At 37.8% G+C, this 15,237-nt stretch overlaps 1 protein-coding gene across 1 annotated transcript in view; it reads left to right on the top strand.

Annotated features, from left to right (window-relative positions):
- Positions 1–15,237, top strand: part of LOC115274014 (ADP-ribose glycohydrolase MACROD2-like) — a 1,308,895-nt gene that overhangs the window by 821,996 nt on the left and 471,662 nt on the right. The window contains exon 5 of the mRNA XM_029917378.1: positions 1,473–1,546. The gene's annotated coding sequence lies outside the window, so the exon portion shown is untranslated. The remainder of the gene's footprint in view (positions 1–1,472; positions 1,547–15,237) is intronic.

Raw genomic sequence — 15,237 nt, 5'->3', positions numbered from 1 at the left:
TGTTGAGCATTGTTTCATGTGCCTGTAGGCCATCTGGATGTCTTCTTTGGAGAAGTGTCTGTTTATGTCTTCTGCCCGTTTCTTCACTGGGTTATTTGTTTTTTGGGTGTGGAGTTTGGTGAGTTCCTTGTAGATTTTGTATACTAGCCCTTTATCTGATATGTCATTTGCAACTATCTTTTCCCAGAGAATGGCATACATTTAATAGATGCCCTAGAAAAAAAGGAGCCAGAGGAGCTCAAATAGGTGGAAGGAAACATAGAAGGCAGTGCTGAAAAATGCAGGAGAAGAATCTTCAAATCTATAGAGACAAAAAGTAGATTTATCATCTCTAGGGTAGAGGGTAGAGGGAGATTGAGGAGTGACTATTAGTGGGCACAGAATCTTTTGGAGCGATGATAAATATTCTGGAGTTAGTGGTGCTGGTGGCATAACTTTGTGGACATATCAAAATCCACTGTGTTGTATACTTTAAAACAATTAAAAAAATTTTTTAAAGAAAATCCAGGAGGGAAGAGGTATTGAAACATGGAAAACTAGTCAAACACATCTAATATAGGAAGAAATGAAGACTGATTGAATGAGTGATTGCCTATATGAGATTTAGTGATTAGGAAACCAGGGGTAGGCATAAAGAAAGTAGTTTCAAAGGAATAATCATTCCCATCTTTTCTTCTTTCTGCCCCTTAAATATATAATTTGTAAGGTTATTACTTCACATACATTTTATTGGTAGAATGTCTGATGATTCTCAAGCTCAGGGATATGTTTGATTTATATAAGCTAAAGATATTCTGGATGGGTTTTAGAAATTATGATTATATGTGCTACTGCTCACTAGGACATAGTATAAGTGTCATTCTTCCCATCTTTCTAAGACCAAATCCATAGTGCAAAACCAGGTCAATTCATGTTGTCTTAACCTCAAACATAATTTCCAGTGGCCCTAAATGGAGCAGGCATTATCTTCTTTGAATTCTGACAACTAATTTCAGTGGTATGGCTATTTGGCAAGTTGTTTGCCCTGTCTTGCGCCCGTGCATTGATGGAGTACTGCTGGCCCATAACCCTGGGTCAACCACATATATTTTCTAGCCATATTTACTTGGTTTGTAAATTGAGGGTAATAAACCTTAATCTGAGCCCCTTTTATGAGAATATTATATGTAAGTGCTTTGAAAACTATTAAGCAAATATAAATACATTTTCAATTGATTCTGTTGTAGAATTTAAGAAACAGTTAAATCCTTTTTGATTGTTAGGACTAGATTGTATAGGACTTGCCCCCTTAATGTCTTGTATGTATGATCATGGGCATATCCATGGGTACCTTACTGAGACCTGTCTTGCTCACTAGTAATTGGTTGAATTGAATACTGCTTAAATGAAATAAATTCAGTGTCATACCGTGATTGAATCCTCTATTGCCTTCATCTTTTTTGTTCATTTGCTTTTTTCTGCTCTTCACTTAGGATTCCCCAATGAGCCTGCTTCCGTCATTGCCCTCAGCACCATTAAGGAATGGCTGGCCAAGAATCATCACGAGGTAGGAGGAACACCATAATTAGAAAACATTCAAGATGGTATAATTTGATCTCAATCTCAAAAAAAAAAAGCAGAAAAAGTTATTCCATAAATAGCAAGTAGACCTAGTCATTGAGCCAAAGCTAGGCTGACCATGTTTTCTTGAAGTTCCAGTAATTAATTGAATGAAGGGCTTATGTTGATTGATTTTGGTGATGAAGATAGGCAAATTGATCAGATTCATTCAGTCATGATCTCATTTTTTACATCTTTAAATAGTATGAGTCTTGTGTGTAAAAGAGAGAACAGAATGGATTTCATTAAGATTTAGTGATTGTCTTGTGTTAGTTTCCTTAAGGAGTTAAGCTATCTTTGTTGACAGGAGATTCCCCGTGTATGGTAATTTTTTGGTATCTTGAGGTCCCTATATTTACAATTAAACATTCCCATAAAATAACTTCTCAGTGCGAGATTGGGGTAGGCATGAATAACTTGTAGCTAAATTGTCATGATCAGGATTTTTATGGAACTAAATGCTTCTCTCAGACTATTCACCATGCCTCCTATTCTGGTTATTTAATAAAATCTTTAGGATATTTTTACTAATGAACAGGAGAATTACTTAAGTTAACAAAGCAACACAGTAAGTAGAGATAGTGTGGAGGCTTAGATTTCGACATTTTGGCTCTTAACATATTGTAATGGTAAACAAGTTTCATACAATACACAACTTGGTGTGTTTTTCTTCTGATTATTTACCTCAGATATTCATGTGAGTGTTATAAAGGATTTTGTTCCATTTATGATAGATCATGGATTTAGCTTTCTTCTTGGGTAGGACATGGATTATTTGGAAAGTATGGAGACTATGGAAGTTAGCAACTAATATGGGAGATAGTTTTTTGCCTTTGTGTGTTTAAGGAAATAGAAGTGTCATTTTCTGTTTATTGCTGTAATTTCAAGATTTCTTAAATAGATTCAGAAATTGTGACTCTCCAGGAGGAGTAAAGATGACATGGCCAAACATATCCATTTTGATGCTTGTTCTTTCTTTTCCTCTTACTCCAAAAAGCATACATACACATAACAGCTTAGATGCAGAGGATGACTGTAATAACCTCAAAGAAGTAGAATTTAAAAAAAAAAACACCACCAAAAATAGGGGCGTCTGGGTGGCTCAGTCAATTAAGCATCCAACTTTGGCTCAGGTCATGATCTCACAGTTCGTGGGTTTGAGCCCCACATCAGGCTCTGTGCTGACAGCTCAGAGCCTGGAGCCTGTTTCCGATTCTGTGTCTCCCTCTCTCTCTGCCCCTCCCCTACTTGTGCTCTGTCTCTCTCTGTCTCAAAAAAATAAACTATAAAAATTTTTTTAAATACCAAAAAATAACCGATTTAAAAAGCATTTCTTTGACATGTATTCTTTACACAACAATCTCATTCAACATCTAGCACAGTATTCTCCTCTAGAATCAAAAGGTTAAATGACATGCTCAAGACTTTAAATCCACAAAGCCAAGAGTCTGTCTGACTCTCTGTCCTTATTCCAACAGCCATTCTTCCTTGGAGGGATCCTGAGGCCAGGGAGAGAAGTTCAGTACCTTTGAAAGTGGTATTTTTAATACATCTCTTGGTTATAGTAAATCCCCTCACCTGGACCATCTGTTAGCAAAAATGCAAAGTTTCATGAATAAAAGTGGAGCTAGTGTATTGGTGCAAATCTATATTTCCACTAAAATAGTAATCCAAGGATACTCCCTACTAATGGAAGTTCATATGTGTCATGTTTGCATGTGAGGGAAATATGCATCCCCATGCGAAAATCATCAAGGAGATGATTATGGAGAGAAAACTTGCTGGTAATTTTTACAGTTCATTGAAAAATCCTACTGATGGGTTTTCTCTAGTTAAACCAAGCAGAAGGTTATTTTCCATGGAAATGTGTTAACTTAGTGCTTCACATTTAATGGTTTGTGCCCTGACAAACTTTGTTAGCTTACTCTATCTGAGTCTGTCCTTTTGCTTCTCAGATATTTTTATTGTTCGTTTTTTGGGTCTGTTGTATAAAAATTTATGTAGTTTGGATTGAGAGAAAAAACTCAGTTATGGCCGTTGTGACCTTAAACATATCATGTGCAAATTCTCTTTTAAAAGGCTTCTTGTTTCAATATGCATGGCTAATTTAAGCGAGTTAATTTGAATAAGCAGGTTTTACTTAATAAATGAATTATAAGTAGTAGGAGATAGATAAAAACTATACAAGTTTATTATCTAGCAATATTTTAATTTATTTTTTGCTCTGTTAAAAAACAAATAGGCTAAGGACTTATGAAAGAGTATTACTTCTCTGTTGGTTGTCTCTTCATTGAAATATTGTTTTAACATCCTGATTGTTTAAGCTATTTATTCATTAATCCCCTCATTTGACAAATGAGTGAATTTGTCTAGAATTCATTTTCATTGTCTAGACTCATTTTCTAGATGCGAGGGACAGAACACTGTAAAATGAGATTCTCTTCTTATGACATTCATAGTCTAGGAAAGAGAAACTTTAACAAATAGCGAAATAAGATAACTCAAAGAGTACTTTACAAAGTAAAATAGTTTTATCAGAGAGTGAGTTATGGGAAGATGTGGTTTTAGATAATTTACAGAGGGCTCTGAGGACATCATCTTGGAACAAAGATTTGTATGATGGGAAGGGACAATCCAAGCCACAAAGAGTTCTAGAGGTAGAACATTCCACATAGAAGGAACAACAAGAGAAAAACCCTGGTGGGAAAATGAATTTACTGTTTGTGAGTAATCATAAGAGAGACAACGCAGTTGGATTAAAAAGATAAGAAAAAAATGGCAGGAAACAAATTTGGACAAGTAGGTAGGGGTCAGATCATGGAGTGCTATGGTTTACGGAGAAATTTGGAGTTTTATTCTTAATCTAATAGGAAGTTGTTGAGGGTTTCCTACAAGGAGTGGCATGAGGAGATTCATATTTAAAATGACAAAAGGCTGGCTGCTGCTTGTAGAATGGACTTGAGAGATGTCAGAATAGAAAAGGGAAGACTGATGAAGAGGCTCTTGCAGTAAACCCAGACAAGAGATGAGCATTCTTTGAAATGTAGAGATGGCAGAAAAGGTTTGGAATACATTTTGACAACAGAGCCAGCAGGATTTGGAGATTGTCTTAAGATAGGATAGCTCATGCTGCAATTACGAACAACCTCCAAAACTTAGTGCCATAAAACAGGAAAGGTTAATTTTTTCTCACAATATTTGTATGTCTTGAGCCAACAGACGGCTCTGGCTTAGTCAAGAACTCAGACTGACAGACACTCTACCATGTGAAATATCATCTGTCCCATAACAGGAAAGGATAGGCAATCAAGTAATAGCTCTTAAATGCTTCTGCAAAGGAATAATGCATATAAGTTTTTCTCACTTTTCACTGTCCACAGCAAGGCACCCAGGGGACAAGGAAATGAAGTCCTATCAAATGTTCAGAAAAGAGGTAACTGGTATCAATGAACAGCAGTAATGTCTATCATAGCAGTAAATCATGTGTGGTATATGAAGAAAACAGAAGACTCAAAACTAACAGCTAGGTTTTTGACCTGAGCCCTTGGGTAAATTTTGGTGCATTTACTAAGAAACTTGGTAGAAGGGGAATGCTGATATAAAAAACATAAAGAAAACAATTGTTATGTTGCAGTTAAGCTTGAGGTGATTTGAGATACAGAATGAAGATTTCAAATAGAAAGATTGTTACTTGAGCCTGAAGCTTAGGAAAGAAGTCAGGCAGAAAGATAAGGCAAATTTTATCAGATTATCATAATTTAAACTTGGGTTTGGGTCTTAGATTGATATTAGCTATAGGAAATGGAAAAAAAAAATTCAAGCTACATTATGTATAGGAAGATATATTATATAAGTAAACCAGAGAAAAAAATCTTGAAGTTCAAGGGCAAGAACTATAGCAGGGTCTCCTGGGGAACCAGAACTACAGACTATAAATCCAACAAGAAGAAAGGGAGTTCATTTACATTCTCTCCCAATCTCTCTCATATCTCTGTTGATTTTTTGTACATTATCTTCATTACCCATTCATCTGCTTAATATGGGCCTATTATGACTGGGCCCCTGCTTGAGGCAAAGCTAAGGTTGAGGTTAGTGGGCAAAATTGCAAACTCTGGCCCTTTCAGCTGGTTACGTCCCCTGAAATTTTCCTTCAGAAAAGTAGGGAATCCCTGTAAATGTGACTTCTATCAGTGGCCATACTTCTCTCAGTCAGATAAGTATATGATTCAATGGTGCATATCTTTGTGACTTTTGATCATTGATAATAGATGTTGTCGTGATTAGTGAGCCTTCACATTTCACCATTAGTGATTAGTGAGCCTTCACATTTCACCATTTACTAACCCTCTGATTTCTAAACCATCAGGAAGGGGCATTTCTTTTTTTCCCCCCCAACAATATTTGATTTAATTTTTTTAATTACACAAATCACCCCCAGCTTGTATTACTGGACATTTCTACATCCAGAGAGGCTTTTCTGAAGCACTTGAGCCCAGTAGACAAGACTAGAGAAAATATGTTCTGTCACCCACCATTGACTTGTTTCATTTGTCCAAAAGCTGGACTGTGAGGATGCTATTGTCACCAGATGTTTAAGGGGACTCAGGGACATGAGGAAGCCCAGCTGAACAAATAGTATAGTTAACTCTAGAGGAAGACACAGAGCAGTGCTTTAATGAAAAAAGGAAGCAAAATCCTCAAGAGGATGTAACTGGGGCACAAAAATGATTTACCAGAACTGAAAAATATAATGACTTCTTATTGAAAAATTGTAAAACAAAAAAGATTCACTGCTAAGACTTGAATCCTTGTTCTTAGCAAACCAGAGGGTTGAGTTATCCTACAAAACAGAAATGCAAAGAGATGGAAATCATGACTGATAAGGCATGTGCCAGAGAGACCCAGGAATCAAATGTGAGGTAGGCAAGGAATGGTTACCCACTGGCATTTTGGGCAAAATTAAGAATGAAGAACTTCTGAGTTTAGAAAAAGAAAAGAGTATCAGAGTTCACTATAAAACAAAAGACAGCATGTGGCATGATAACCTTTTCATAAGTACCCATTTTTTTCAAGTAGAAACTTTATTGCAGAGACAAAGCAAAATAAGGGGCTGTGATGGAAATAAGCAGTTGAAATGTGGCCCAGACTCTCAACTTTGGGTGCCTGCTTTGTGTTATCATCTGCAGTTTCACGCATTCCTCATTTATCATGCAGTCTAAAAATAGAATTCCTTGCGAAATAAAGATTTTCCTACTCTGAAATTTTGAGGCACCCCTTTTATATCTGGAAGTTAGCCTAAGAAATGTTTTTACAGTGCCGGTCCACCCCAGGGACTCATATGACATATGATGATTGGTCTCTGGGGCAAGGTACATATTTGTAATATTTTCCATAGAAAGGAGAAGAAGAACAGGATGTCTTTCCCCGTCTAAAAGCTACAAATGCCCTGATATTGTATGAGATATTTCTCCATAATGGAAGTCACGGTCAGTAATTTTAAATGCCCCAACAGAGCAGGCATCCTGCAGCACAGAGCACCTGTGTTAAGTCTTCCAGGAACTGATCTTAGGGGGTAAGGCATCTAAGATGAAGATTCTAAGATGCAAGATCAGTGAGTTTCCTGGGTACTTCTAAATGTGGATACACTAAAGTACTAACCAGGCCTTGGCTGTAGCATGACACAAACCTGAACACCCCCTACTCCCAAAAGTTATAAAGCAGGAGTGATGGGGAGAGGCATAGTATTCTGGGAGGCTCTAATTAAAACTATGGCATGTGTAGACATACAGAGGGGAGCCTGTGGTTCACCTGAGACCAGGCCCCAGCTGCATCTCTGCAGATCTTTGAAGATGGCATTTCTCAGAAGTCTTTCCCATTCAGCCACTCCATGGGAAGTTCCTAATCTCCCTCATGCTGACAGCCCCCTCCTTCACAAACAGACCGTTTTGCTCTTAAAAAAATTTTTTTTAATTTATAGCTTATTGTCAAGTTGGTTTTCAGTTAACACCCAGTGCTCTTCCTCACAAGTGCCCTCCTCCATGACCATCACCCACCTTTCCTTTTCCCCCTCCCCCATCAGCCCTCAGTTTGTTTTCAGTATTCAAGAGTCTCTCATGATTTGCCTCCTTCCCTCTCACAAACTATTTCCCCCCCTTCTGCTTCCCACGATCCTCTGTTAGGTTTCTCCTGTTAGACCTATGAGTGAAAACATATAGTATCTGTTCTCCACCTGACTTATTTCGCTTAGCATGACACCCTCGAGGTCCATCCACTTTGCTATGAATGGCCATATTTCATTCTTTCTCATTGCCATGTAGTATTCCATTGTATATAGAAACCACATCTTCTCGATCCATTCATCAATTGATGGAGATTTAGGCTCTTTCCATGATTTGGCTATTGTTGAAAGCGCCGCTATGAACATTAGGGTACATGTATCCCTATGCATCAGCACGTCTGTATCTCTTGGGTAAATCCCCAGCAGTGCTATTGCTGGGGATAGGGGAGTTCTACTGATAATTTTTGAGAAAACTCCACACTGTTTTCCAGAGTGGCTATACCAGTTTACATTCCCACCAACAGTTTAGGAGTGGGCCCGTTTCTTCTCATCCTCACCAGCATCTGTGATCTCTTGATTTGTTGATTTTAGCCACTCTGACTGGCTTGAGGTGGTAACTCAGTGTGATTTTGATTTGTATTTCCCTGATAATAAGTGACGCTGAGCATCATTTCATGTATCTGTTGGCCATCTGGATGTCCTCTTTGGAGAAGTGTCTGTCATGTCTTCTGCCCATTTCTTCACTGGATTATTTGTTTTTCAGGTGTGGAGTTTGGCGAGTTCCTTTTAGATTTTGGATACTAGCCCTTTATCAGATATGCCATTTGCAACTATCTTTTCCCATTTCATCGGTTGCCTTTTAGTTTTCTTGATTGTTTCCTTTGCAGTGCAGAAGCTTTTTATCTTGATGAAGTCCCAATAGTTCATTTTTGCTCTTGATTCCCTTTTCTTGGGGATGTGGTGAGTAGGAAATTCTTGTGGTTGAGGTCAAGAAGCATGTTTCCTGGTTTCTTCTCTAGGGTTTTGATGGTTTCCCGTCTCACATTTAGGACCTTCATCTATTTTGGGTTTATTTTTGTGTACAGTATAAGAAAGTGGTCTAGTTTCATTCTTCTGCATGTTGCAGACCATTTTGTTCTAGAGTGAGAACAATTCAATGGAAAAGTCTTGGCTTCACCTTGCAAGGCTCTTAGTGGGCACTTGGTGTGGCATAGATACCTTAGTAGGGAAGAACACTAGCTCTGCATATTTAAAACCCAAATCAGTTTTTTTCTCTTCAGGAGGAAGGTAGACATTTTCTCTCGTTGCATGCAGAGTTTGGGCCTTTGACTAATATATAATATATTTTAACTGGGCTTTTAGCACAAACAGATTGTTGCTCAAAATGTTAAATATCATCTACTTGTCACTTAAATTGTTAATGCTGTGCCTTCTGAGGGAAACTTGACACTTGTGCTATTGTTGTTTGTCATATTAAGTATTGTGCCTACAGACATGGCAGGGCATCATGGGATGCTGTGTGTGTGTGGCAGTGTTGCACTGAGACAGATGTCCTGCTCTGCAACTTGTTGCTAGCCACGGTTCCAGACTTTATTCAGTGAGCACTAGACCTTAAGGTCAACTTTAGTGTAGCCAGAGAACAAAACTTCTTGTGCTAAGCAATTTTAGAAAGAAGAACAAAGCTGGAGGTATCACAATTCCAGATTTCAAGATGTACTACAAAGCTGTTATAATCAAAATAGTATGATACAGGCACAAAAATAGACACATAAAGCAGTGGAACAGAATTTAGAAAGCCCAGAAATAAACCCACACTTACATGGTCAATTAATCCATGACAAAGGATGAAAAAGTATACAATGGGGGAAAGACAGTTTTTAAGCAAATGGTGCTGGGAAAACTAGAGAGCTACATGTAAAAGAATGAAACTGGAACACCAGACAAAAAATAAACACAAAACGGAGTAAAGATTTAAAATGAGACCTAAAACCATAAAAATCCTAGAAGAGAACATAAGCAGTATCTTTTTTTTGATGTTGGCTATAGCAACATTTTCTAGATATGTCTCCTAAGGCAAAGGAATAAAAAGCAAAAATAAACTATTGAGAATACATCAAAATAACTTTTTGCAAAGTGAAGGAAACCATCAACAAAACAAAAAGGCAACTCACTGAATGGGAAAAGATATTTGTAAGTGATGTATCTGATAAGGGATTACTATTGAAAATATATAAAGAACTTCTATGACTCAACACCACCATCATCACCACCAAATAATCTAATTAAAAATGAGCAGAGGACCTGACTAGACATTTTTCCAAAGAAGACAAATGACAAAACAGACAGATAAAAAGATGATCAACATCATTCATCATCAAAGAAACAGAAATCAAAACCACAATGAGGTACCACCTCAGAGTTATCAGAATGGCTAAACTCAAAAACACAGAAAAAAGCCTGTTGGTGGGGATGTGGGAAAAAAAAGGAACCCTCATGCACTGTTCATAGGAGTGTAAATTGGTGCAGCCACTGTGGACAAGTATATGGAAATTCCTAAAAATAATTAAAAAAATAAATACTTTCCATTACGGGGTATTTACCCAAAGAAAACAAGAACACTAATTTGAAAAGATATAGGTATCCTTATGTTTATTGTAGAAATATTTACTGTAGAATTATTTACAATAGCCAAGATATGGAAGAAACCAAAGTGCCCATCAATAAATAAGTGAATAAGCAAGATGTGAGAGGGGCACCTGGGTGGCTCAGTTGATTAAGTGTCCAGCTTCAGCTCAGGTCATGATCTCACAGTTTGTGGGTTGGGGTCCCATGTCAGGCTCTGTGCTGACAGCTAGATCAGAGCCTGGAGCCTGCTTCAGATTCTGTGTCTCCCTCTCTCTCTGACCCTCCCTTGCTCATGCTGTCTGTCTCTGTGTCTCAAAAATAAATAAAAACCATTGAAAAACCCAAGATGTGAGAGTGTATATGGTTGTGTCATATTCCATATTATATATATATATATATATATGCATGTATATATATATATACTCCATGTATCAATATATATATCCCATATAGATGTGGACTGGAATGTGGAATATGACACAGCCATAAGAAAGGATGAGATCTTGCCATTTGTGGCAGTATGGTGAACTAGAGCGTATTATCCTAGTGAAATAAATCAGACTGAGAAAGGAAAATATCATATGATTTCGCTTATAGATGAAATCTAAAAAACAAAACAAATGAATAAATAAACAGAAGGCCGAATCAGACCTGTAAGTACAGAGAACAAACTAATAGTTGCCAGAGGGAATGGGGGAAGGGGATGGACAAGATGGGTGATGGGGAATAGGAGAGACAGGCTTCCAATTATTGAATGAATAAGTCACAAGAATAGAAGTCACAACATAGGAAATATAGTCAATGATATTTTAATAGCATTTTACAGTGGCAGATGGTAACCACACTTGTGGTGAGCACAGCATAAGGTAAAGAGAAGTTGAATCACCATGTTGTACACCTGAAACTAATGTAACATTGTGTGTCAACTAGAGTCAAATAAAACAATGTTTAAAATAAATAAGTAAACATTTTGTCATAAAAAGAAAAAAAATTAGTTTCCAGGTCATATTTGGTGCCTTTTGAGTTAAAGATGTTGATTCCTAAGTAGAAGCAGTTACACTGTCACCTCCCCTGCCTCCCAGCATTCAGACACACAGCCACAAAGTAATGAAAAGGTAAACAGATTTGTCTACTGCAGAAAACGGAATTGAGAATTCATTGAAGAAATGCATGTTCGGCCTCTTGAAAGGTTCCTACGCTATCCTCGTGCTGATTTGCCAGGATCAGGGACATGGCCCCTTGTTTCCTCATTATGGATCACAAAGGAACCGTCACACTTTAGCTTCGGGTGCCAAGGCTATTTTTTCCCCTTCTTGGCAGAGGTCTTAGAACATATGCAGTGCTTAAAATTGTCACTTTTATTTCAGAATCACATTATGGACCACCAAAAAAAAAAAAAAAAAAAAACCAGTGTGGGGCCCGCCTTATGTCACTGACATGGAACACCTTAGGGTCTTTCTTAAAAGGGAAACTTAAATAAAACATGAAATGACGCTTAAATTTATTGAGAAAATTACATCCTTCAAACTAAGTTTCAATTTCTGTGGTCAATTCTTCACAGACATGCAAAGCACTTAGTGCACCATCCTTCAGTTCTCTACAACAAGGGGGTACTATGGTTAACATCCAGAGATGTGGAAGCAGTAAATGAAGTGCTCAGTGCTTTCCCTGAGGAATGTCTTTTTATGTCTATAAAACATCACTTACATATCTATGCTGGGCTTAGTTCGGGTATAATATAAGGTTAGAACGTGTGTTTGGAAAAATAAATTCCATCTTATAATATTCAGGTTCTGTGCAAGAATACGGCTATAGCAATAATAATCATCATCTTAATATGCAGCTACAAAAACGTATCCTTTGACTAGCCTGAGCACGGTATTCAGGTGGAAACCCTGATGCTCATTGGCCATGACATAATTGAGGAAAATTATTCCCAGATTTTGCACAGATGCCACGTTCCTTTTGCTCTTCAAGAACCCTGACGACTTGCAGTTTGTTTTCTCTCTCCTTCCCATCTATTTATAGTGCTGCCTTTCTCCCTACCTTTTTCCCTCTTTTTTCTTTTCTATTCCTTTCCCCATCCCTCTTTCATTCACCCCTCCCAACACACACACACACACACACACACACACACACACACACACACTACTTTCCTTCCGTTTCTGAGATTGTCTGTGTTAAGACTTGTGCCAAGAAGTTACATCAGTGATCAGAACTTTTATCTCCTTGTGTCGTGAATCTAAATTCCCATTGTTGAAATGAAAGTCATGCCCCAAAGAGGCTTCTGCCTTTCTTGGTGAGAGTGCTCAAGTGTTTGGTATCAATAGACTGCCCCACATTACAACTTTCCAGGTAAGCAAATCCACTTACCTCTCCATCCCTATGCTGCTTTGGCATCTATTCTTAGCAGGCCTGCTCAGGTTCTTGGGGCCAGAAATTAATGACCCTTGCTATGGCCTTCATAACACCATTTACATCAATAAGAAGCAAAATATATGGGACAATGTAAATTTTGATGTTTTATTTAGTGAGTCCACTTCCAGTTAGCCAGTGTACCTAGCGTATGGAAGGCTTTCATCAAACACTTCTAAGCATTAAGGTAATGTTGGCCAAGTACCCTTTTCCCTGGTCTTACTTTGCATAGAGAGCTCTGTAAGTCTAATGATTTTTTTTCCTAGCAGAGAATGTCTGGATATTTGAGTTCTCAGGTGCTCTATTGACACCAACCTACAGTCCCATGTAGTTCAGGGTGGCTTGTCTACTTCTGTACTGACGTGCAATCAACATATGTCTCGGGGTGCCTGGGTGGCTCAGTTAGATAAGCATCCAACTCTTGGTTTTGGCGCAGGTTATGATCTCAAGGTTTGTGATTTTAGGCCCCACATTGGGCTCTGTGCTGTCACAGAGCCTTCTTGGGATTCTCTTTCTCTCTTTCTTTCTCTGCCCATCCCTTGTTCACTCTCACACTCAAAATGAATAAATAAACTTAAAAAAGTTTTAAACCCCATATATGCGTCTTCTTCCAGCCATCCTTAACCCAGCACAGTGTCTATTATGCTCCCATTACCTTGAGACAAATATACTCTGTTGTGTGCATGTGTGTGTGTGCGTGTGCGTGTGTGTGTGTGTGTGAAAATCATATATATATATATATATATATATACACTAAGTCTGGAGACTCCAGAAAGAATTCTAGAAGATGTAGAGTAAGTAAATAGCTAAAGAGAGAAGGGGAAGTAATTTTTCTGATCCTGATGTGTCCCATGGTCTGTGTTTAAGACACACTGTTACATGATTACATCTTCACAAAACTTTCTTCAAGGTAGGTATTTTGATCTTTAATTTTACAGATGTGGTGTTAAAAGTTCAAGGAAAAGGAAATTCCTAAGTTCAACTCATTGGATACTTTCATGTTCTTATAACTTCTTGCTGTGGTCAGTCGTAATGAGTCCTAAATTGGACATCTTACCCACACTTGCCATTCAATGTATGTGGACATGGAACTTAAGTAGGCTGATTAGAGTCTTTCCATTGGACATTTTTGCAAAGTGGGGTTGGGAAGGGAAACTTTGGCAGTGATGTTGACATATTGTGGGCACAGGATCCAGCAGTGGCTGTGTTCCCTGCTATCTTGTGGAAGCGGGTGTTCTGCTTTAGGAGGATATTTTGCTGAAGATGACACTTATTTTTGGGCAGTTGGCAAAGTCATAAGGCCTATTCTACTGACTGGAGTGATGAATGAAAACTAAGGCAAACTATAGTATCTTTTAGCCAAACAGAATGTCCTCACAGTTTTAGTTTAAACAATTTAAGCTAATAATTCTTAACTAGAGAAAAGAAGGTTGAGAATCATTTGAAGGGTGTTTCCCTGCCAAAACTACATGTTTTCAGTCATTCTATTTCAGAGAACCCTGATGTGTTGAATCCCTGATTTTTAAGGAGTGTCTGAGGTCATTCAAATATGTTGGGTTGGAAAAAATAATATAGAGTCACTGTTCTCAGTAGTAAAATGAATAATAGCTCTTATAAAAATCTCATCATTCAATACGTATTTTCATGCAGGGTCAAATCAAAATTTGTATATGTTTATTTACTTACTAACTAATGGTTATGTCTTCCTATTTCTTCAGTCTAACCTGAAGGTAAGAAACATGTAAGTTTTAATGGAAGATAGTACTGAGTAAAAGCTAAGAATAAGTAGTACAAGGCAGTTCTTTAAAAGAGAATTGATCACTTTGCAAACTATGACTTAGAAGTCTGCAAGATAATGAGACAGCTTCCAAATGTGCAGGATTATATCAGCAAGGCCACAATGCAACAGTAGATCAGATCCTCTTCCATACATCCAAAATGGTAATTATGTCCCCTGGAAGTTGGGTGGGAAAAGGCAAGGTGTAGTTCATCACTGGCTATTATTATCCCAAAGAAGGAGCTAAGTGTGAAGATGAGAACATTGGGTTAAAAGTCAGAAATTTTTGGCTGTAATCAGCTCCTTCCACTCTCATTTATAACTTTGGACAATTAACCCCATAGACCATGGCTCTTGCACATCTAAAATTCACCATAATTGGTACTATCTTCTGTCACTTATGCCTTTGCCCAGGTCATCAGAGCACAAACAGACCAATAGAAAACTTTGTTCCAGGCCCCCCACAGATCAAACAGCACTTGCTTACATATCCTGCCTTGATGTCTTTAAGATGGTCCCAACTTCCATATGGGTGTCTCCTTAGAGTAAATACCTTGACCCATTTCATGTAGGAGAGGCCCCATGTTGATTTTCTATAAATGATCTGGATTTTATGGTGGTTTCAAAATAGCCAACCTTTAAAACTTTTTATGAAATTAAATCTGCTGATTATCCAAATAATGTGACATTTTTATAAGTAGAAAATAAACCTCTGAGCATGTGACAGGATCCACATCTGACAAAGGGATAAAAATGACACTGA

This window comes from Suricata suricatta, chromosome 12, assembly GCF_006229205.1.
Source record: "Suricata suricatta isolate VVHF042 chromosome 12, meerkat_22Aug2017_6uvM2_HiC, whole genome shotgun sequence".
Classification (NCBI taxonomy): Eukaryota; Metazoa; Chordata; class Mammalia; order Carnivora; family Herpestidae; genus Suricata; species Suricata suricatta.
Note: the sequence above shows the minus strand (reverse complement) of the source record. Positions and strands in the feature narration are given on the sequence as shown.